Below are 22,168 nucleotides of genomic sequence, written 5' to 3' on the forward strand. Positions count from 1 at the left end.
AAAGAAATTCTTGGTGAGACAAAATTCAAAGGAACGTAGAACAAAAGTGTTATGTCTACTGAATTGACAGCCTCTGGTACCTAGATAGTGGTCCACAGCTTTGAGACCCATGGCATGTGGAATAGACGTATACAATGCTTCCACGTCAATGCTACACAATATCATATCGGATTCCAGGCAGATACCATCCAGTTTGCTCAATAAATCTGGAGTATCGCGAACGTACGAGCTCAGGGACCCCACAAAAAGTTTAAGTATACGATCAAGATAAATACCCAAACTTTGTGTGAGACTATTTGTACCTGCCACGATAGGTCTGCCCTTCAGGGGATTACACCCCTTGTGTATTTTGGGAAGACAATAAAAAGTGGCCATAGTGGGGTACTGTGGACAAAGAAAATTTCTTTCTTTTTGGTCTATGACTCCAGTGGCAACTCCCTCATCAACTAATTGCCTCAACTCCTTCAACAAATCTACCGTGGGATTAATAGCAACGACTTCATAGCTTGTGCGATCCTTAAGCAGTGTCATATACATTTCTTTATAGTCAACGGTATTCATGACTACTATGTTCCCCCCCTTATCAGATTGTTTGATAGTGATCTTGGTGTCACTTTCGAGACCACAAAGACTTTGCATTTCTAGTTTGGTAAGATTATTTCTAGAGGTAGAATTGGTAGAGGGTAGGTCCATAATGTCTTTAGTGACCAAATCGAGGAATACATCGATGGATCCAGGATCCCCAGATTGTGGAGGCATGCTCCTATTTTTATTTTTAAGGGTTGTAAAGGGTTGTCCCGACTACTGACCTGAACCACTTTCAAACCATTAAGGACCTTAATCTTTTTATTCGGAAGTTAAGGTGGAAGAAACACTTTAATCGGGAAAATAGAAAAACTTGCTCTGAATTGGGAATTGCAGAGGATTTGCTCCAGGATGTCAGATTCCTTTTTCATCTGGGTGATAGCGACTGTAATCATAATGGGAATGGCAGTGGGGATGGTGTTCTTTGGGTTATAGGCAGCATTTCTCTTCCTCCAAACACGGCGAGTTGAGTTAATGCCAAAGAGCTCAATTTTTGTCACATCTGACCAGAGCACTTTCTTCCAATAACTCACAGAATCATCCAGGTGTTCATTGGAAAACTTCAGACATGCCTGCACATGTGCCTTCTTGAGCAGGGGGACCTTGCGGGCACTGCAGGATTTTAAACCTTTAAGGCGATGTACAATACAAAGTTATATTGTGGTACGGTGTTAGCCAGAAAAATCAATGTAAATACTTTTATGCCAAAAATGACAAAAGTATTCTCGGAGTGATACCTTTATTGGCTAACCAGAAATATATATATATATATGCAAGCTTTCAGAGCACAGAGGCTCCTTCATCAGGCAAGATTACAAATGAATTCATAAGACAAAAGGCACAACATTTGAGAGGTGTTACAACAAGACATTTGTTCATGAGGTGTAAGTTATGATGCCTCCTACTGATAAGTTAAGGAGATCAAATTCGTTTTTTTTTGCTCCAAAATGAGAGGCTTTGGGAATGTTTAATTATCAGGAGGTGCGAATTGTGTCCTTGTAGTGAGTCATAAATCCAAGAGTTATATTTAGTCCTGTTGTCAGTGAACTGAACATCCTTATCAATTTGAATTCCCAAATTTTTCTTTCTCTGTTGCCCTTGATGTAAGTGACCTTTTAGTATTAAAACTTTTAGATCTTTCATATAGGGAAAATATATATTCTTGTACCGTGTTAGCCAGTAGATAGAAAAATATTTCGATTTGAGAGTCCTCAGTGGTTGATACCTTTTAATGGCTAATTGAAAAGATGGTAACTAGTGTTGAGCGAACATGCTCGACACTGCTCGGTACTCACCCGAGCATCACGCTACTTGGGATGTTTGGCGAGCACCGAGCATTTCCGGGCAGGCAGGCTGTATAGGAGACACAGTGGTTATACCTGCAAACGCTGCATTACAGTCCTGTGTGCTCCTGTTGCTGAAATTGCTGGACTTAGCACCAGGTGTCGGGGGCTAGGAAAAATCCTTTTTTTTTCATCTAAATCCTCCTTTTTTTTTCCTCCTTCACACTGTACAAATACCCGTCTTATTAACCTTTTGGTGTGTCCCGTCTCCCCCCCCCAAAAAAAGCGTGTCTCTGATTTTTCAGACACAAATATAACTGTTGAAAATAGTCTGGTGTAGGCTAGAGAAACAGAAGTGTTGTTTTGAACTTCCACGGTTCAAACCTCTGTATTATCCATTTTGGGCCATTTGTATCTAAAAAAAAAGCAGTTTGAGGGTGTCGCTCACTGTTCAGCTGCAAAGATCTCTATTTAAAAAAGTGTGGTATACCCCAGTAAACAATAACTGTGGTTTTGCCATCCCACGGTAAAAAATCTCTATTATTCAGGTTTTAGTATATTTTCCGTAAAGAAAAACAGTAGTGTCTCCTGACTGTTGTGACACAAAAATATATCTGTTGAAAATAGTCTTGTGTAGGCCCGACATCCCAGTGTGGTTTCACAGTTCCACGGGTCAAATCGCTGTACTATCCAGTTTTGGGCCTTTGGTATCTAAAAAAAAAGCAGTTTGAGTGTGTCGCTCACTGTTCAGCCGCAAATATCTCTATTTAAAAAAGTGTGGTATACCCCAGTAAACAATAACTGTGGTTTTGCCATCCCACGGTAAAAAATCTCTATTATTCAGCTTTTGGTAGTTTTTTCCGTAAAGTAAAACAGTAGTGTCTCCTGACTGTTGTGACACAAAAATATATCTGTTGAAAATAGTCTTGTGTAGGTCCGACATCCCAGTGTGGCTTCGGAGTTCCACGGGTCAAATTGCTGTACTATCCAGTTTTGGGCCTTTGGTATCTAAAAAAAAAGGCAGTTTGAGTGTGTTGCTCACTGTTCAGCCACAAATATCTCTATTTAAAAAAGTGTGGTATACCCCAGTAAACAATAACTGTGGTTTTGCCATCCCACGGTAAAAAATCTCTATTATTCAGCTTTTGGTAGTTTTTTCCGTAAAGAAAAACAGTAGTGTCTCCTGACTGTTGTGACACAAAAATATATCTGTTGAAAATAGTCTTGTGTAGGCCCGACATCCCAGTGTGGTTTCGCATTTCCACTGGTCAAATCGCTGTACTATCCAGTTTTGGGCCTTTGGTATCTAAAAAAAAAGCAGTTTGAGTGTGTCGCTTACTGTTCAGCCGCAAATATCTCTATTTAAAAAAGTGTGGTATACCCCAGTAAACAATAACTGTGGTTTTGCCATCCCACGGTAAAAAATCTCTATTATTCAGCTTTTGGTAGTTTTTTCCGTAAAGAAAAACAGTAGTGTCTCTTGACTGTTGTGACACAAAAATATATCTGTTGAAAATAGTCTTGTGGAGGCCCAACATCCCAGTGTGGTTTCGCAGTTCTGCGGGTCAAATCGCTGTACTATCCAGTTTTGGGCCTTTGGTATCTAAAAAAAAAGCAATTTGAGTGTGTCGCTCACTGTTCAGCCGCAAATATCTCTATTTAAAAAAGTGTGGTATACCCCAGTAAACAATAACTGTGGTTTTGCCATCCCACGGTAAAAAATCTCTATTATTCAGCTTTTGGTAGTTTTTTCCGTAAAGAAAAACAGTAGTGTCTCCTGACTGTTGTGACACAAAAATATATCTGTTGAAAATAGTCTTGTGGAGGCCCAACATCCCAGTGTGGTTTCGCAGTTCTGCGGGTCAAATCGCTGTACTATCCAGTTTTGGGCCTTTGGTATCTAAAAAAAAAGCAATTTGAGTGTGTCGCTCACTGTTCAGCCGCAAATATCTCTATTTAAAAAAGTGTGGTATACCCCAGTAAACAATAACTGTGGTTTTGCCATCCCACGGTAAAAAATCTCTATTATTCAGCTTTTGGTAGTTTTTTCCGTAAAGAAAAACAGTAGTGTCTCCTGACTGTTGTGACACAAAAATATATCTGTTGAAAATAGTCTTGTGTAGGCCCGACATCCCAGTGTGGTTTCGCATTTCCACTGGTCAAATCGCTGTACTATCCAGTTTTGGGCCTTTGGTATCTAAAAAAAAAGCAGTTTGAGTGTGTCGCTCACTGTTCAGCCGCAAATATCTCTATTTAAAAAAGTGTGGTATACCCCAGTAAACAATAACTGTGGTTTTGCCATCCCACGGTAAAAAATCTCTATTATTCAGCTTTTGGTAGTTTTTTCCGTAAAGAAAAACAGTAGTGTCTCTTGACTGTTGTGACACAAAAATATATCTGTTGAAAATAGTCTTGTGGAGGCCCAACATCCCAGTGTGGTTTCGCAGTTCTACGGGTCAAATCGCTGTACTATCCAGTTTTGGGCCTTTGGTATCTAAAAAAAAAGCAATTTGAGTGTGTCGCTCACTGTTCAGCCGCAAATATCTCTATTTAAAAAAGTGTGGTATACCCCAGTAAACAATAACTGTGGTTTTGCCATCCCACGGTAAAAAATCTCTATTATTCAGCTTTTGGTAGTTTTTTCCGTAAAGAAAATCAGTAGTGTCTCCTGACTGTTGTGACACAAAAATATATCTGTTTTTAAAATAGTCTTGTGTAGGCCCGACATCCCAGTGTGGTTTCGCAGTTCCACTGGTCAAATCGCTGTACTATCCAGTTTTGGGCCTTTGGTATGTAAAAAAAAAGCAGTTTGAGTGTGTCGCTCACTGTTCAGCCGCAAATATCTCTATTTAAAAAAGCGTGGTATACCTCAGTAAACAATAACTGTGGTTTTGCCATCCCACGGTAAAAAATCTCTATTATTCAGCTTTTGGTAGTTTTTTCCGTAAAGAAAAACAGTAGTGTCTCCTGACTGTTGTGACACAAAAATATATCTGTTGAAAATAGTCTTGTGTAGGCCCGACATCCCAGTGTGGTTTCGCAGTTCCACGGGTCAAATCGCTGTACTATCCAGTTTTGGGCCTTTGGTATCTAAAAAAAAAGCAGTTTGAGTGTGTCGCTCACTGTTCAGCCGCAAATATCTCTATTTAAAAAAGTGTGGTATACCCCAGTAAACAATAACTGTGGTTTTGCCATCCCACGGTAAAAAATCTCTATTATTCAGCTTTTGGTAGTTTTTTCCGTAAAGAAAAACAGTAGTGTCTCCTGACTGTTGTGACACAAAAATATATCTGTTGAAAATAGTCTTGTGTAGGTCCGACATCCCAGTGTGGCTTCGGAGTTCCACGGGTCAAATTGCTGTACTATCCAGTTTTGGGCCTTTGGTATGTAAAAAAAAAGGCAGTTTGAGTGTGTTGCTCACTGTTCAGCCACAAATATCTCTATTTAAAAAAGTGTGGTATACCACAGTAAACAATAACTGTGGTTTTGCCATCCCACGGTAAAAAATCTCTATTATTCAGCTTTTGGTAGTTTTTTCCGTAAAGAAAAACAGTAGTGTCTCCTGACTGTTGTGACAAAAAAATATATCTGTTGAAAATAGTCTTGTGTAGGCCCGACATCCCAGTGTGGTTTCGCATTTCCACTGGTCAAATCGCTGTACTATCCAGTTTTGGGCCTTTGGTATCTAAAAAAAAAGCAGTTTGAGTGTGTCGCTCACTGTTCAGCCGCAAATATCTCTATTTAAAAAAGTGTGGTATACCCCAGTAAACAATAACTGTGGTTTTGCCATCCCACGGTAAAAAATCTCTATTATTCAGCTTTTGGTAGTTTTTTCCGTAAAGAAAAACAGTAGTGTCTCTTGACTGTTGTGACACAAAAATATATCTGTTGAAAATAGTCTTGTGGAGGCCTAACATCCCAGTGTGGTTTCGCAGTTCTACGGGTCAAATCGCTGTACTATCCAGTTTTGGGCGTTTGGTATGTAAAAAAAAAGCAATTTGAGTGTGTCGCTCACTGTTCAGCCGCAAATATCTCTATTTAAAAAAGTGTGGTATACCCCAGTAAACAATAACTGTGGTTTTGCCATCCCACGGTAAAAAATCTCTATTATTCAGCTTTTGGTAGTTTTTTCCGTAAAGAAAAACAGTAGTGTCTCCTGACTGTTGTGACACAAAAATATATCTGTTGAAAATAGTCTTGTGTAGGCCCGACATCCCAGTGTGGTTTCGCATTTCCACTGGTCAAATCGCTGTACTATCCAGTTTTGGGCCTTTGGTATCTAAAAAAAAAGCAGTTTGATTGTGTCGCTCACTGTTCAGCCGCAAATATCTCTATTTAAAAAAGTGTGGTATACCCCAGTAAACAATAACTGTGGTTTTGCCATCTCACGGTAAAAAATCTCTATTATTCAACTTTTGGTAGTTTTTTCCGTAAAGAAAAACAGTAGTGTCTCTTGACTGTTGTGACACAAAAATATATCTGTTGAAAATAGTCTTGTGGAGGCCCAACATCCCAGTGTGGTTTCGCAGTTCTGCGGGTCAAATCGCTGTACTATCCAGTTTTGGGCCTTTGGTATCTAAAAAAAAAGCAATTTGAGTGTGTCGCTCACTGTTCAGCCGCAAATATCTCTATTTAAAAAAGTGTGGTATACCCCAGTAAACAATAACTGTGGTTTTGCCATCCCACGGTAAAAAATCTCTATTATTCAGCTTTTGGTAGTTTTTTCCGTAAAGAAAAACAGTAGTGTCTCCTGACTGTTGTGACACAAAAATATATCTGTTGAAAATAGTCTTGTGTAGGCCCGACATCCCAGTGTGGTTTCGCATTTCCACTGGTCAAATCGCTGTACTATCCAGTTTTGGGCCTTTGGTATCTAAAAAAAAAGCAGTTTGAGTGTGTCGCTCACTGTTCAGCCGCAAATATCTCTATTTAAAAAAGTGTGGTATACCCCAGTAAACAATAACTGTGGTTTTGCCATCCCACGGTAAAAAATCTCTATTATTCAGCTTTTGGTAGTTTTTTCCGTAAAGAAAAACAGTAGTGTCTCTTGACTGTTGTGACACAAAAATATATCTGTTGAAAATAGTCTTGTGGAGGCCCAACATCCCAGTGTGGTTTCGCAGTTCTACGGGTCAAATCGCTGTACTATCCAGTTTTGGGCCTTTGGTATCTAAAAAAAAAGCAATTTGAGTGTGTCGCTCACTGTTCAGCCGCAAATATCTCTATTTAAAAAAGTGTGGTATACCCCAGTAAACAATAACTGTGGTTTTGCCATCCCACGGTAAAAAATATCTATTATTCAGCTTTTGGTAGTTTTTTCCGTAAAGAAAAACAGTAGTGTCTCCTGACTGTTGTGACACAAAAATATATCTGTTTTTAAAATAGTCTTGTGTAGGCCCGACATCCCAGTGTGGTTTCGCAGTTCCACGGGTCAAATCGCTGTACTATCCAGTTTTGGGCCTTTGGTATGTAAAAAAAAAGCAGTTTGAGTGTGTCGCTCACTGTTCAGCCGCAAATATCTCTATTTAAAAAAGCGTGGTATACCCCAGTAAACAATAACTGTGGTTTTGCCAACCCACGGTAAAAAATCTCTATTATTCAGCTTTTGGTAGTTTTTTCCATAAAGAAAAACAGTAGTGTCTCCTGACTGTTGTGACACAAAAATATATCTGTTGAAAATAGTCTTGTGTAGGCCTGACATCCCAGTGTGGTTTCACAGTTCCACGGGTCAAATGGCTGTACTATCCAGTTTTGGGCCTTTGGTATCTAAAAAAAAAGCAGTTTGAGTGTGTCGCTCACTGTTCAGCCGCAAATATCTCTATTTAAAAAAGTGTGGTATACCCCAGTAAACAATAACTGTGGTTTTCCTCTTCCATGGTTCTAATCTACTCTTTATTACCCTTTTTCCATTGATAGTGCAAGTGTAAGCTATTTTACTTCATTTACAATGGGCAAGGCGCGTGGCAAGGGACGTGGAAGTGGACGTTCTGGTGATGGTTCGTGCAGAGGACGGGGCCGTGGCCAAGGTGAAAATGTGCCACAACCAACAGCCACATCTTCTCGCTCCCACTTCTTGACCGAATTACTAGGGAAGCACAGAACAACACCAGTATTGAGAACTGATCAGTGTGAACAGGTTATTAATTGGATAGCAGATAATACTTCCAGTTACCTGGGCACCACCACCTCCGGTCTGTCTTCCACACGGTCAACTCTTAGTACTCCTCCTCACCCTGATGCTCCTTCCTCCCACCATGCCGAGTGTCGTCAGACAGCAAGTGATCCCACACTTGGACACTCTGAAGAGCTGTTCACTGGCCATTTCCATATTTGGGCCCCTCGCCTGATACGCTTGAAGTGGTGGAAGAGCAGATCCCATGTTGCGATGCCCAAATATTTGAACAGCCACGGCCACAGGAAGTCGACGTTGGCAATCTGTCACAAGAGGTGGACAATGACCAGACACAATTGCCAGGAAGTGAGGAGGAGGATCGTGGTGCGCAAGTGGAAGAGGAGGAGGTGGTGGATGATCTAGTAACTGACCCAACGTGGAAGGAGGACATGCAGAGTGAGGCCAGCAGCACACAGGGGGAGGGAGGCAGAGTACCCCAACAGGCAGGAAGAAGCAGTGTGGTGGCCGCAGACAGAAGGCAGGCAACCGTTCCCCGTAACACCAACACGAGGGACGTTGCCAGTACAAGCGGTAGGTCTTCCAGAGTCTGGAATTTTTTTAAAGACTCTGCTGATAACCCCAAAAAGGCCATATGTTCCACCTACCATGCCAGCATCAGAAGGGGTGACAAAACTACCAGCCTGACCACCACCAGCATGATCAGGCACATGGCAGCAAAGCACCCGACTTTGTGGGACGAAACCCAGGGTCCACGACCAGTGTCAGCGGGTGTCACCACTGCTTCTTCCACTGTTGTGCGCGCAATAGAACCCCCTGTTGTGTGTGCAAGGCAATCCCCTGTCCATACTGCATGTAAAGATGCCCCCTCCTCTCAGTCTTCACTTGTTATGGCAGTTTCTCAAGAAACAGCATCAACGTCCACGTCCACGTCCCACCGCAGCGTTCAATTGTCCATATCCCAGACCTTTCAACGAAAGCGGAAATTCGCAGCTAACATCCCACAGGCCACAGTCCTAAATTCGCACATTTCACGACTGCTTGCGTTGGAAATGCTGCCTTTTAGGCTGGTGGAGATGGAATCCTTCCGCAATCTTATGGCGGTGGCCGTCCCTCGGTACTCGGTCCCCAGCCGACACTATTTTGCCCGGTGTGCCATCCCCGCACTACAGAAGCACGTGTCCCAAAACATCTGACGTGCCCTCAACAATGCAGTTACTGGGAGAGTCCACCTGACAACGGACACGTGGACAAGTGCTTGTGGCCAGGGACGGTACATCTCTCTGATGGCACACTGGGTAAACATAGTGGAAGCCGGGACCCAGTTGGACCTTGGGACGGAACACATCCTCCCCACACCGAGGATTGCGGGCCCTATGTCAGTCAGAGTTGCCCCCACAGTGTACAGCTCCTGCGCATCCTCCTCCTCCTCCTCCTCCTCATGTTCAGCCTCCATCTCAGATATCACCACATCAGTTACAAGCTGGAAGCATTGCAGTACTGGCTCTGCCAAGCGGCATTAGACTGTGCTGAAACTCATAATCTTAGGTGATAAACCTCACACTGCTTGTGAGTTGTGGACAGCTGTGAAAGAGCAGGCAGATCTGTGGCTGAGACCGCTGAACCTACATCCCGGCATGGTCGTGTGTGACAATGGCCGTAACCTGGTGGCAGCTCTGAGGCGAGGTGAGATCACACACGTACCATGCCTGGCTCATGTGCTTAACCTCGTGGTTCAGCGGTTTCTTAAATCGTACCCCGAGTTGCCAGATCAGCTCGTGAAAGTACGCCGCCTGTCAGCTCATTTTCGCAAGTCGGCTACAGCTTCCGCCTTGCTGTGTTGCAGCAGCGTTTGCAGCTTCCGGCACACCGACTGGTGTGTGATGTCCCCACACATTGGAACTCTACTCTCCACATGTTGCAAAGGATTTGTGAGCAGAAGCGAGCAGTTGTGGAGTACCAGCTGCAACAAGGCCGTCGATATTCAGGTCAGACTCCACACATAAGACCTCAGGAATGGACCTGGATGTCTGACATATGTACCATCCTGACAAACTTTGAGGAGGCCACCAAGATGGTGAGTGGCGATGACGCCATCATTAGTGTCAGCATCCCACTTGTCTGTCTATTGCAACGCTTTCTGCAGAGAATTAAAGAGGAGGCATTGCAGCCAGAGTATGATGAGATGGATCAAGAAGCCGTAGCGGGCGATTACACACAGCCCAGCCTCATCTCATCCCAACATGCATTGGGGGACAATGAGGGAGAGGAGGAGGAGGAGGAGGAAGAACAGGAGCTGCTATTATGCATTGTAGACGGCAGTACCTGTACAAGTGTCATACCGTCGGTTCAGCGTGGGTGGCCTGAGGACAGGGGGGAGGAGGAAGAGGAGGAGGAGGAGGAGGAGAGCATGGTCAGTCGTCATCTTGGTGAGAACACGGAAATCTTGCCCGTTACCAGTCTGGCATGCATGGCTGACTTTATGTTACGCTGCCTTAACCGTGACCCTCGCGTTGTCAAAATGTTGGGTGACAGTCATTACTAGTTGGTGACACTTGTAGACCCCCGCTACAAGGAGAACTTTTACTCTCTTATTCCGGAGGTGGAGAGGTCTACAAAAATGGGGCAGTACCAGAAGGCCCTTGCTGCAGAACTCTTAAAAAAATTCCCATCTGAACACGCTAGCGGCAGAGGTCACAGTTCGTTGCCCAACCAAGGCGTACAAGCGAGAGAGATGCAACTCTAATCCAGCAGAGGCAGGGGAACACTGTCCACGTTCTGGGACAGTTTTCTGACACCCGCCCAGCTTACAGGCCCTGAGGCGCGGGGTACTCTCACAAGGAGTGGAAAGTTTCAAAAGATGGTGAGGGAGTACCTTGCCGACCGTACCAGTGTCCTCCATGATTCCTCTGTGCCTTTTAATTATTGGGTATCCAAGCTGGACACTTGGAATGAACTCGCTCTGTACGCCTTGGAGGTCCTGGCCTGCCTGCCGCTAGCGTGTTATCGGAGCGTGTTTTTAGTGCCGCTGGGGGAATTATAACTGATAAGCGCACTCGCCTGTCAACTGATAATGCTGACAAGCAGACCCTTATCAAAATGAACAAGGGCTGGATTGGGCCAGACTTCTCATCACCACCAAATGACAGCAGAGTAATATAAAGTCAAATCCACTGTGTTATTTCGGGAGATGTATTCACATGCACCGCTTCACACCCACACATGGGTATACGCTTCCTCGTTTTGGCTGTTTTATCTTCTTCTCCTTATCCTCAGGCTCCACCACCACTATACCACCAGGGTGCCAGCATTGCAAGTTGCTCCGTCCTAATTTTTGGCAGCTTTTGCTTGGAAAGCATAAGCAAATACTATGGGAGCCCCACTCCCCAATAATGGGACTTATGTTTGTAATATGCTGTACTGCATGGCTCTTGTAAGGGGCATTGCAAGTTGCTCCGTCCTAATTTTTGGCAGCTTTTGCTTGCAAGGCATAAGCAAATACTATGGGACACCCACTCCCCAATAATGGGACTTATGTTTGTAATATGCTGTACTGCATGGCTCTTGTAAGGGGCATTGCAAGTTGCTCCGTCCTAATTTTTGGCAGCTTTTGCTTGCAAGGCATAAGCAAATACTATGGGACATCCACTCCCCAATATGGGACTTATGTTTGTAATATGCTGTACTGCATGGCTCTTGTAAGGGGCATTGCAAGTTGCTCCGTCCTAATTTTTTGCAGCTTTTGCTTGGAAAGCATAAGCAAATACTATGGGAGACCCACTCCCCAATAATGGGACTTATGTTTGTAATATGCTGTACTGCATGGCTCTTGTAAGGGGCATTACAAGTTGCTCCGTCATAATTTTTGGCAGCTTTTGCTTGCAAGGCATAAGCAAATACTATGGGAGACCCACTCCCCAATAATGGGACTTATGTTTGTAATATGCTGTACTGCATGTGACGTGCCCCCTGGGCCGTGTGTACACATGTGTGGGATACCCGGTGCTGGGTCTCTGGGGTCTGTAGTCTCCGTGGCGGTGACCCGGTCCCGTGGCTCAGGCTGGTCAAACCAGTGGCAGTCTTTCTTAGGTTTTGAGGTTAATTGTCCGACTGCGCCACCCGTGGATTGCGGTCAGGGAGTACCACCGCTGCGGGGCAGACCGCTGAGGCTGGTTTTGTGTGCGCAGCAGAGAATGGGATACCTCCCCTCGGGAGGAGTATAGCCTCAGGGCAGTGAGTGTGGATGATGGGGGTGATGGTGCACGAGCGCAGCAGGAACGACTCAGAGTCTTTGCAGTGCAGTTCAGGGTCTTTACTGATGATTATAAGGTAGACCCTCCCAGGAGTACTGGCTAGCATAAGAGGCCTGGTCAGTCTGTGAGCAAGCAGGAGTTCCCCTGGCCAGGTGGAGTTATAGGCCTCCCCGTCTGTCTGCACTCTTCCTGGCTACCTTGCTGTAAGCGGATAAAAGTAGCCCACGTCCCTGAGTGTACCGTGTAGTGCTCACCCGTATGGCTGGTGACTTGGGGCCTTCTGTTAGCCTCCGCTCCACGACGGCGGTGCTGGTCCCTTGCTTGTGACTGAGCCTCCGGGCTTCTATGGCCAGAGGACCTGAAATCCCCTGCCGGCTGGTTTCTGCTGCTGGATATATAAGTCCTCACAGCCTCGGACTCCTGTGTCCGGTTCCTATTGTCTTCTGCCAGGGCGAGCTCTGCTCAGCTTCCAGCCCCTGGTCTTTAGCTCCTAGCTCCTACAGAGCTCCTTGCTGTTACTTTCCCTTGCTCTCACTCTGACTCTGACTGTTCTCTGTTCTCTGACTCACTCAACCCCGCCCCAGATCCAGTTTATAAGGGCAGAATTCTCCCCTCCCAGGACTGGGGCAGGAGGATGTTGCATGTTTAAGGGATCCTGACCAGGAAACCTCCCACTTGCTCTCCGACGTAATATCTCTATTACTGTGGTGACCAGACCCCTGGGGTGCCACACATGGTTCTTGTAAGGGGCATTGCTGTTCCTCATAATTTTTGGAAAGCCTTCCATTCACTGCTTAGGCCAACAGTGCACAGGAGACCCAGTTGCTATAAATGGAAAAAAAGGTTTAGTTAATGCCCTCTGACCTCCATGTCATTTCCAAGGGGCATTGGAGTGCCTCGAAATTTTTGGTAGGCATTGCACTCACTGTATGCCCTATAACTGTGTAGCCGAACCGCTCCTTTTGTTACAGAAACATATCCTACAAGACATATCTGGTTGACTGGCCTGATATTGATGTGAATGGTCCCTGTTCCTCCTGCTCTTTCTCCTTTGCAACTACCTCATCCATCATTTATCACCTGAAGCTTTGTTTTAACGGGAGTCATAGAACTTGGATAGTAGCAGGAAAACATCCAGCAATCTTCGGAGGAGGTAGGATATGCGCCAAAACGCTGACCACTTCAGGCCTAGCCGCTACGACATACATGCGCTTGCATTACAACAAAACAAAGCAGATGCTAACTTCTATCATCCTCCTCATGCTCCTCACCTTGGCACTCTCAACTCCCCTGATGTAGAAGCCAGGGCCCACCGGAGGTGCCTGATAGTCCGGTGGGCTCGGCCAATGCTGCCCTAAAGCAGGCCAGGCTAAGAAAAGTGTGGGAAAGGTTACCGGGACAAATAGGAGTGGCTGGGGACCGAGTATGGACACCCGGCTACCCCCTGGAGGCTGGGGAGCAAGCGGGGACACCCGGCCACCAGGCGGCTGGGGACTGAGTATGGATACCAGGCCGCCGACACAGCCATGGCGTGGTGGCCAGATTCCGCCTCCACATGCCTAAAAGTCCCAATTTAAAGTGCAAGCAAGCAAGCAGTATGGTATTGCAGCCTGGGGGTGGGTGGGTGGCAGGCTGCATACTTGCGCTTGCATTGCAAGGAATGGGAGAGGTACAATTGAACACTGCTCTGGGACAAGGACTTGAATGGGGATAGTTGCAAATCTGCAACGACAGGTGCAAGGTGGGAGGCATCTTCGCATGTACAATGAACAGGGGTTTGGCATGCACACACTACAGCAGAATAGGCTCTCCTTCCCACTAAATGCACTGGGGAGGGCACAGGTAATGTTTTGGTATACGCGCTTAATCTTATGTATAAGGCACACCAGGACAAATAGGGGCGGCTGGGGACTGAGTATGGATACCTCGCTGCCGAAGCAGCCATGATGTAGTGGCCAGCTTCGGCCTCCTCCAAACTAAAAGGCCCCATTTCAAGTGCAAGCTAGCAGTATGGAATTGCAGTCTGGGGGTGGGTGGGTGGCAGGCTGCACACTTACACTTGCATTAAAAGAAAACATAGCAGATGCTAACTTCTGTCATCATCATCATGCTCCTCACCTTGGCACTCTCAACTCCACCGATGGAGAAGTCAGGGCCCACCGGAGGAGTCTGGTTCTCTGGTGGGCTCGTCCAATGCTGCCTAAAGCAGGCCGGGCTAAGAAAAGTGTGTGGGGGGATGTTCCAAGGAGAAATAGGGGCGGCTGGGGACCGTTTATGGACACCCGGCTGCCCCCAGGTGGCTGGGGACCGTGTGTGGACACCCGGCCGCGGGGCGGCTGGGGACCGAGCATGGACACCCGGCCGCCGGGCGGCTGGGGACTGAGTATGGATTCCAGGCCGCCAACACAGCCATGACGTGGTGGCCAGATTCCGCCTCCACATGTCTAAAAGGCCCAATTTCAAGTTCAAGCAAGCAGTATGGTATTGCAGCCTGGGGGGTGGGTGGGTGGCAGGCTGCATACTTGCGCTTGTATTGTAAGGAATGGGGGAGGTACAATTGAACACTGCCCTGGGACTAGAACTTGCATGGGGATAGTTGCAAGTCTGCATCTTCTGATGCGGCAAGGATCACTTATGATGGGCACACTTTTAGACAGTGACCTGGGAGTCAGAGATGCTTCCAGGGGTCTTCCTCATGCTGTTCCCATGAACATAGCCGAAGGTGTGGAGGAGTATTTTTGTTTTTGGTCATTTATTTTAACTTATACACAAGTCTTTTCCCTGGAAAGGATGTTCCTTAACAAAGTTCTATCAATATGTCAAATGTCCTACACGGGACAACAACACACTGGATCTCCTCTTTGCTAATGTTAAGAATGCTTATTCATCGGCTGCATTACCCCCCCTGGGGAAATCTGACCACAACCTCATACTATTGTCTCCTGCTTACCAACCAGACGTCCGCAAACAACCAGTGACAATTAAAAAGATAAGGAAGTGGTGTCCAGCAGCAGAGGAGGCGTTACAAGACTGCTTTGATTGTACAGACTGGGAGGAGTTGTGTACCATGAAAGAGAATTGTGATGTTAATGAGATTACTGGCAGAGTTACTGATTACATCAACTTCTGTATGGACATTGTAATACCTGTTCAAGAGATTCGGTGTTATGCAAACAATAAGCCATGGATTACAAAAGAGTTGAAACATTTACTAAACATGAAAAAACTGGCTTTTAAAAGGAAGGACAAGGAGGCATTGAAAATTATACAGCGAGACCTAAAGGGGAAAATTAAGATTGCTCGTGAGGCATTCAGAGTTAAATTAGAAAATCAATTTGCACAAAAAAGCTCCAGAGAGGTGTGGGCTGGAATGAAGCTAGTGACTGGGTTTAAGGCAAGGTCGGAGCAGGGGGGTGGTGGACTTAGAATGGCTAATGAAATGAATGAGTTCTTCAATAGATTCAGCAATAAAGGTGCGGTAGCAGCAGGGAAGGGGGAGGAGGCCGGGGAACAACTAGCTAAATTAACAGGGGGTGAAATAGATCATTTCTCGGTCTCCCAAAATGACGTGAGGGACCAGTTTAGTAAGCTGGCCATTGGCAAAGCAGCAGGGCCTGACGGTCTCAGTCCACGTGTCCTCAGAGTGTGTGCAAATGAGTTGTGTACTGTCTTCCAGCATCTCTTTAACCAGAGCTTACAATCAAAGAGAGTACCAGTGCTATGGAAGACTTCCTGCCTGGTGCCGGTTCCCAAGACTACCTTCCCGGCTTCCCCGGGGGACTATAGACCGGTGGCCTTAACATCGCATGCGATGAAGTCCTTGGAGAGAATAGTACTTGCTCACTTGTGTCCGAGGGTGATGGCGCATACTGATGCTCTTCAGTTTGCGTACCGGCAGGGACTGGGGGTGGACGATTCTATAGCGTCTCTGCTACAAACAGTACATTCCTTTTTGGACAATGATGGAACCACAGTGCGTGCTTTGTTCTTTGATTTCTCTAGTGCGTTCAACACATTACAGCCACTCTTACTGCGTGGAAAGTTGATTAAAATGGCGGTGGATGAGGGACTTGTGAATTGGATAATTGACTACCTGTCGGATAGGCCACAGTTTGTTAGGTGGGGGACGGCTACATCAGATAGTGTACTGAGCAGTGTCGGAGCCCCGCAGGGAACAGTGCTGTCGCCATTCCTCTTTACATTGTACACAGCTGACTTTCAGTATAAATCAGACCGTTGTCACCTCCAGAAGTACTCGGATGACTCTGTGATAGTTGGCGGTATTGGGAAGGACCAGGATGAAGAGGAATATAGAAGGGTGGTTGCGGACTTTGTAGTATGGTGCCAGGCTAACCATCTAGAACTAAATGTTAAGAAAACCAGGGAGTTGGTGATGAGCTATGGAAGGTGCAAGAAGGTATGCCTACCTGTTACCATTGACGGTCAGGATGTGGAGATGGTGGACAGTTTCAAATATTTGGGGGTTTACCTGGATAGCAAGCTAGACTGGAAGTGCCACATGGAGAAGGTCTACAAGAAGGGGATGAGTAGATTGTACTTCCTAAGGAAGTTAAGGTCTTTTAATGTGTGTGGCAAAATGCTTGAGGTGTTCTACCAATCCATTGTGGCTAGTGCCACCTTTGCGGCAATAATTTGCTGGGGTAACAGTGTGCGTGTTGCTGACGCCAACAAGCTCAACAAACTTATAAAGAAGGCTAGCGCGACGGTGGGCCTACAGCTTGGGACTTTTGAAGAGGTGGTAGAGGATAGGATTAAGAAGAAGTGCAGAGCTATAATGGGCAACAACACACACCCGCTTTATGAACTGTTTGCGAAACAGAAGAGCACATTCAGCAATCGCCTAATACAACTAAGGTGTAAAAAGGAAAAATACAGGAGATCGTTTGTTCCAACAGCTATGGGGGTGTTTAACAAATGTCTGAAAAGCAATGTCTAAAGCATTCCAAATGTTATGTTATCATATGTGTCATGTTCGAGATCTGTGTTCTGCTGCTGTGATACCGCAATTTCCTCCGGGATAAATAAAGTATATCTTATCTTATCTTATATTTCACAGGAAAAAAGTTTCACTTTCGTTTTTGAACGTTTTATTGTGAGCCCGTAAAAGTGGCTTAATACCTCTGACCACATTGTTGACAGCAGTGACCTGGGGGTCAGAAATGTTTCCTGGGGCGATCCCCATGCTGTCCGCATGTCATTTGAGCACTGTCACTATCGTTTTGGGCACTTGTTAGGCTTTTAAAAGACTGCCGGGGGTGCCACCGCAAAAATGCTCGAGTCTCCCATAGACTAACATTGGGCTCGTTGCTCGGGTCGAGCACCCGAGTATCACGGCGAGCTCGGCCCGAGCTTCGAGCACCCGAGCATTTTAGTGCTCGCCCAACACTAATGGTAACAAATTGCAAGCTTTTGAGACTACTTAGATCTCTTCATCAGGCTGGTATAACACAAAATCTGAAGAGTCACATATTTATACACAATAAAACACACAAGAGAAAAAAAAATGCAATAGGTAAGACAAGTGATGAAAAGCAGAGTTATTTTGGAAGAAATAAACAGTTCTGGCTATAAATATTTTAGCTTTTCATCACCTGTCTTACGTATTGCATTTTTTTCTCTTGTGTGTCTTATTGTGTATAAATATGTGACTTTTCAGATTTTGTGTTATACTAGCCTGATGAAGAGGCCTGAGTAGTCTCGAAAGCTTGCAATTTGTTACTAGTGTTGAGCCACCCCCGTAGTGTTCGAGTTCGGTTCGGTTCGTCGAACACCCGTGTGTTCGCCGAACTGTTCGTCGAACTGTTCGTCGAACACCTTCGAACACCGTTAAAACCAATGGCAGGCAAACAAAAACACATAGAAACACATAGAAAACACCTTCAAAGGTGTCCAAAAGCTGACAAACTGCTCAGAAGACACAACTAACACATGGAAAAGTGACAAGTACATATAGTCATGCGAAAAGAAAAGAGGTGGAGGAGTAAAAGGAGGGGGAGACACAGATATAGGCATGTCATGCCCTTCTAAAATCCAAAAAGTGAGAAGCCGAGACGGCCAGTCCGCTCCTGCCCGTGCCACCTCCGTGTCGCCGGGTTTGTGCCAGAGCCGCGGTGAACCCTGACGGCCAGCCCCCCTCTCCCAATACTGGTGCCTGTCCGCTGGTGGGTCGAGAGAGCCCCCCTGTGGTGGAGGCAGCTCTAAGCTTTTTAATTTAAATTGTCCCTCTAATTTAAATGAATACACTTTAAATCCATTTACAAGGATCTATTGGAGGGCAAGTCTCATGCCAGCAGCCGCGTAATTCCAGCTCCAGTAGCGTCCACTAAAGCTGCTGCAGTTAAAAAGCTTTTATAAGGATCGAGCTCGGCTGTCCACCGCAAGGCATCCTAGTGCCAGTCCCAGCTCCTATGCCTTGGGGTGCCTCCTGATGCTCTTCACTAAGTATCCCGTGGTCCCGAAGCATTTCCTTTGAAAAAATTAAGTGTCCAAACTACAGGTGGTGTAGCTTGCTTAACAGCCGGGATAATCCGCTGACTAGCAGACACTGCTACTAGGCACAAAGTATTTCCTGGGCTAGATGCAGTTAAAAATTTGTAAGTAGATACTCTCGTTGGATGCTGAGAAAGCATTCCATAGAGTCTCCTGGCACGCCATATATGATTCTCTTAAAGGGGTAGGGGTCTAGGGGACCCTTTTATAGCCAAAATCACGGCCCTGTATCACAATACGTCACCTAGGCTGAAGATAAATGGAACTGTAGCACCGAGGGCTCGGTTGCTACAGACGTATTGCACCTCACCCAGAGGTGTGATATCTCACTCTCAGATAAGGATGGAGTGTGGATCAGGACCCGACACCTGCATGCATTACACCACATTGCCGTGGGGCAGGGCGACCAATATGCCCCTGAGATGGGCACGACAGTCCCTGTCCCTGGCTGGAGTGGGGGGAGGGAACACTGAGGAAGGGGAACCCTGCAGTGCAGGAGCAGGGAGGAAGCAGTTCCTGGGTGCATTGAGAAGGGAGTATAAAAGGTGGGCACCATCTTAGTTCAGTGCAGAGAAGTCTGAGCAGAAGTGGCAGGGAGCAGGGGCTCTGCATGAGCTCTGCTCCGGAGGCGGGCCTAGTAACAGAGGCCCAGGCCTGCAAGAGGGAGAAGGAAGGAAGAGGAGCGGAGAAGGCTCCAGGAACGAGGAATGAAGGGATCTCAGGGGTGCGGACGGGCGAGTTGCCACCGCACGCCCGAATCCACCTGCGTGGAGGGGTCAGGCCAAAGGGGGAGACCGGTCCCCGAACTAGTGGAGGCAGGAAACGACCCTCAGCTAGAAACCAGAGGCTCTGACATTTTATGTGGCGCAGCCCCTTGCTCCACCCGCTAGGAAGGCACCACATAGGGTCAGGGAAACTGGCGCCAAGTTTACCAAGAGGAGGCCCGAGGCAGCCGGACAGAAGTGTTGGTAAGAAAGGCCAGACAAAGGACACACAAAGGGGGTCCTGTGAAGCGCTCCAAAGTTATCTGGGAGTTGTCTGAGCCCCTCACCTGGTGAGCACAGTACGACGTGGGCAGCCGTTACCTGCAGACGTGGTCTGGATAATAAGAAGTGTGAGTAAAGGCCCTGAACTGCATCACTGACTCCGTGTCGTTACTGCTGCTGCCCTGCACCATCACCCCCATCCTCCGCATACACTGCCCTGAGGCTACGCTCTGCTGCACCCACAACACCAGCCTTAGCGGTCTGCCCTGTAGCGGCGGTTCACTCTGACCGCAATCCACGGGTGGCGTAGTCAGACATTTAAACATCAAAACCACATAAATAGTTCCGCCACTGGTTTGACCGCCCTGAGCCACCGAACCGGATCGCCGCCACGAAGACTACAACCACCAGCATCCACCAAAAAGGGTCCGGCTCCGGGTGTCCCAAGGCCCAGGGGGTGCGTCAGAACATTTTCATCACCTTTCACAATCACCAATGGGACAAGGCAGGGATGTCCTCTGTCCCCTCTCTTATACATCCTAGTGACGGAGCACCTGCTCTCATCAATTCGCCATAACCCCAATATTAGGTGGATTGAGGTGGGAGGCACCGAGTACAAGTGCTCTCTATTTGCTGATGATGTCCTAGTATATATCACTCAATCACATATATCCATCCCTGCTGTTATGGCTGAAATAGATCACTTTGTTACATGGTAAAATTTTAAAATCAATGCAGCGAAGTCTGAGGCCCTCGATGTCTCCCTCCCTAAATCCATATAGGATTCCATCCAGTCCAACTTTCCCTTTGCCTGGCCCTCACAGGGTATCAAATACTTAGGAATTCCTATTCATAGAGACCTCTCCCATCTATGTTATCTTAATTTTGGGCCCTTTATTGAACAATTCCATACAGACCACGGTTGGCAAGTTAGAACTGTAAGATTCACTACGTGAACCACTGGTGTTTTGTGGAAAAGCACATGTACACCGCGTTCCAAATTATTATGCAAAAAGTGTTTAGGAGTGATAAGGGAAGAATTTGTTTGTTTGTCAGTTAAACTCATTGATGGTGATGTGTGTCAGGGCTCTTTATATCACTGTAAGCAATTGCAGACACCTGTGCTAATTAGTTTGGCAGGTGTGTCCAATGAAAGGCAAGACTACTTAAGAAGGCTCTCTCACATTATTAAGCAGCCTACATTTTCTGCCAAAATGGGAAAGAAAAAGGATGTGTCGGCTGCTGAGAAGCAACAAATTGTGGAGTGTTTAGGTCAAGGCATGACTACAATCAACATTGTGCGATGATCAGGATGAAGTGTCTTGGCAATCAAGAAGTATGTAGCTGATTCACAGTACACACGTGTGCGTGCTGATAAGGGCAAATTGAGGACTCTTTCCTACAGGCAATTACGTCAGGTTGAAACAGCAGCGGCAAAAAAGCCTTGTCATAGCAGCAGACAAGTTTTTGAAGCTGCTTGTGCCTCCAACATCCCCCGAACAACAAGATGCAGGGTCCTTCAGAGGTTTGCAGCTGTGCATATGCCATCCTGTCGACCTCCTCTATCCACTTCACACAAGCAGAAACGGCTCCAGTGGGCCAAACATTACATGAAGACTGATTTCAAAACTGTTTTGTTCACGGATGAGTGCCGTGCAGCGCTCGATGGTCCAGATGAATGGAGTGGAGGATGGCTGGTTGATGGACACCCCACGCAAACACGGCTACAGCGCCAACAAGGAGGAGGTGGAGTAATGTTTTGGGCTGGAATCATGGGGAGAGAGATTGTCGGCCCCTTTAGGATCCCTGAAGGCGCTAAAGATGAACTCCATAATGTATGTGGATTTTCTCAAGCAGCACTTCCTGCCATGGTTCAAGAAGAAGAACCGTGTATTTCACAGCAAGATCATTTTTCTGCATGATAATGCACCATCTCATGCTGCACATAAAACATCTGCATCTCTGGATGATATGGGCATAAAAGGGGACAAACTTATGGTGTGACCCCCATGCTCCCCTGACCTCTACCCCATTCAGAACCTTTGGAGCATCATTAAAAGGAGTGTCTATGATGGCGGGAGGCAGTTCACATCTAAGCAACAGCTCTGGGAGGGTATTCTGTCCTCATGCAAAACAATTGAAGCAGAAACCATCCAAAACCTGACAAATTCAATGGACGAGAGAGTTCAGAAGCTCCTTTCGAACAAGGGGTCCTATGTGAAAATGTAACATCACCTAGAATAAAGTTTTGAGTTGAAAACTGTTTGATTTCAGTTTCTAACAACCTGCTAATGCTTATAATTTCAAAAATGACCATTTTTTTGGTCTTTATTAAAATGAAAAGGTTGATCGAAAAGTTTGGGGGATCTAAGAGTGTGGCAACCCAGTAGTCATGATTACTTCGAATTCTGACAATATGAG

Source organism: Phyllobates terribilis, unplaced genomic scaffold (genome assembly GCF_046119375.1).
Source record: "Phyllobates terribilis strain yellow unplaced genomic scaffold, ASM4611937v1 Scaffold_7__3_contigs__length_470593459, whole genome shotgun sequence".
NCBI lineage: Eukaryota > Metazoa > Chordata > Amphibia > Anura > Dendrobatidae > Phyllobates > Phyllobates terribilis.